General features: G+C 62.0%; 1 non-coding gene across 1 annotated transcript; it reads left to right on the forward strand.

The window, feature by feature from the left end:
• Positions 1-1,200: 1,200 nt before the first annotated feature.
• Positions 1,201-1,319, forward strand: LOC141979662 (5S ribosomal RNA). Its single transcript, XR_012637065.1, has one exon. It is a non-coding gene; the product is annotated as a 5S ribosomal RNA (ribosomal RNA).
• Positions 1,320-2,500: the final 1,181 nt, after the last annotated feature.

Genomic DNA, 2,500 nt, shown 5'->3' on the forward strand with positions numbered 1-2,500 from the left:
TCAGCCTTTTCCTCCGGGTTGACCTGGTGTCCCGGGGGGACTTAGACATTTTTTCAGCCTTTTCCTCCGGGTTGACCTGGTGTCCCGGGGGGACTTAGACTTTTTTTCAGCCTTTTCCTCCGGGTTGACCTGGTGTCCCGGGGGGACTTAGACTTTTTTTCAGCCTTTTCCTCCGGGTTGACCTGGTGTCCCGGGGGGACTTAGACATTTTTTTCAGCCTTTTCCTCCGGGTTGACCTGGTGTCCCGGGGGGACTTAGACTTTTTTTCAGCCTTTTCCTCCGGGTTGACCTGGTGTCCCGGGGGGACTTAGACTTTTTTTCAGCCTTTTCCTCCGGGTTGACCTGGTGCCCCGGGGGGACTTAGACTTTTTTTCAGCCTTTTCCTCCGGGTTGACCTGGTGTCCCGGGGGGACTTAGACTTTTTTTCAGCCTTTTCCTCCGGGTTGACCTGGTGTCCCGGGGGGACTTAGACATTTTTTTCAGCCTTTTCCTCCGGGTTGACCTGGTGTCCCGGGGGGACTTAGACATTTTTTTCAGCCTTTTCCTCCGGGCTGACCTGGTGGCCGAGCGTCTCGCCGTCCGCGGCCGGAGCTAGAGATGCCCCCCCCCCAGGCCAGCCTGCGAAGCCGCGGCCAGGATCGGGCCCCTGGAAGTCTGACTAAAAATTTTCACCGACCCCAAAAACGGTTAGGGGGGGCCTCATAAAGCCTCCGGAGCGAAAAAAAAAAAAACGGAAAAAAGGATCGGGCCCACCCGAGGCAGGGGAGTCAGTAAGGGAAAGGGGACGAGGCGGCCCGGAGCCGGGTGCCCGGAGCCGGGTGCCGGCGGCCAGGATCGGGCCCCTGGAAGTCTGAAAAAGTTTTTTCACCGACCCCCAAAGTGGTATTTGGGGGGGCTCATAAAGCCTCCGGAGCGAAAAAAAAAAAAAACGGAAAAAAGGATCGGGCCCACCCGAGGCAGGGGAGTCAGTAAGGGAAAGGGGACGAGGCGGCCCGGAGCCGGGTGCCCGGAGCCGGGTGCCCGCGGCCAGGATCGGGCCCCTGGAAGTCTGAAAAAAAAATTTTCACCGACCCCCAAAGGGGTGTTGGGGGGGGCTCATGAAGCCTCCGGAGCGAAAAAAAAAAACGGAAAAAAGGATCGGGCCCACCCGAGGCAGGGGAGTCAGTAAGGGAAAGGGGACGAGGCGGACCGGAGCCGAGTGCCTACGGCCATACCGGACGGAAGGCCCCCGATCCCGTCCGATCTCGGAAGGTAAACCGTCCCGGGCCTGGCTAGTACTTGGATGGGTGACCGCCTGGGAATCCCAGGTGCCGTAGGCAGCTTTTCCCGCTGCGAGCCAGCTCTCTCCTTTTCTGGGGAACAAGGGCAGGGTCGCCCTGCCAGGGGCCCTGGGGCTGAAGTCCCTGCCGGCCACCAGGTCAACCCGGAGCCTGCCCCTCTGCGGCCAGCAGGTCAACCCCATACCGGCAGGGGGTTGACCTGGTGGCCGGGAAGCAGAGCGGCCAGCAGGTCAACCCCATACATTCAGCGGGTTGACCTGGTGGACGGGAAGGAAAGCGGCCAGCAGGTCAACCCCATACTTTCAGCGGGTTGACCTGGTGGCCGGGAAGGAAAGCGGCCAGCAGGTCAACCCCATACATTCAGCGGGTTGACCTGGTGGCCGGGAAGGAAAGCGGCCAGCAGGTCAACCCCATACATTCAGCGGGTTGACCTGGTGGCCGGGAAGGAAAGCGGCCAGCAGGTCAACCCCATACATTCAGCGGGTTGACCTGGTGGCCGGGAAGGAAAGCGGCCAGCAGGTCAACCCCATACATTCAGCGGGTTGACCTGGTGGCCGGGAAGGAAAGCGGCCAGCAGGTCAACCCCATACATTCAGCGGGTTGACCTGGTGGCCCGAAAGCAAACCGGCCACCAGGTCAACCCGGAGCCTGCCCCCGCGGGCAGGGGCCAAGCGGACCCCCCTCCGCCCGGGCTTGCCCTGCTCCGAGCCGGGGCTTAATCCCCGTCCGGCCACCAGGTCAACCCGGAGCCTGCCCCTCTGCGGCCAGCAGGTCAACCCCATGCCGGCAGCGGGTTGACCTGGTGGCCGGGAAGGAAAGCGGCCACCAGGTCAACCCCATACTTTCAGCGGGTTGACCTGGTGGCCGGGAAGGAAAGCGGCCACCAGGTCAACCCCATACTTTCAGCGGGTTGACCTGGTGGCCGGGAAGGAAAGCGGCCAGCAGGTCAACCCCATACATTCAGCGGGTTGACCTGGTGGCCGGGAAGGAAAGCGGCCAGCAGGTCAACCCCATACATTCAGCGGGTTGACCTGGTGGCCGGGAAGGAAAGCGGCCAGCAGGTCAACCCCATACATTCAGCGGGTTGACCTGGTGGCCGGGAAGGAAAGCGGCCAGCAGGTCAACCCCATACATTCAGCGGGTTGACCTGGTGGCCGGGAAGGAAAGCGGCCAGCAGGTCAACCCCATACATTCAGCGGGTTGACCTGGTGGCCGGGAAG

Source organism: Natator depressus, chromosome 28 (genome assembly GCF_965152275.1).
Source record: "Natator depressus isolate rNatDep1 chromosome 28, rNatDep2.hap1, whole genome shotgun sequence".
NCBI classification, from domain to species: domain Eukaryota; kingdom Metazoa; phylum Chordata; order Testudines; family Cheloniidae; genus Natator; species Natator depressus.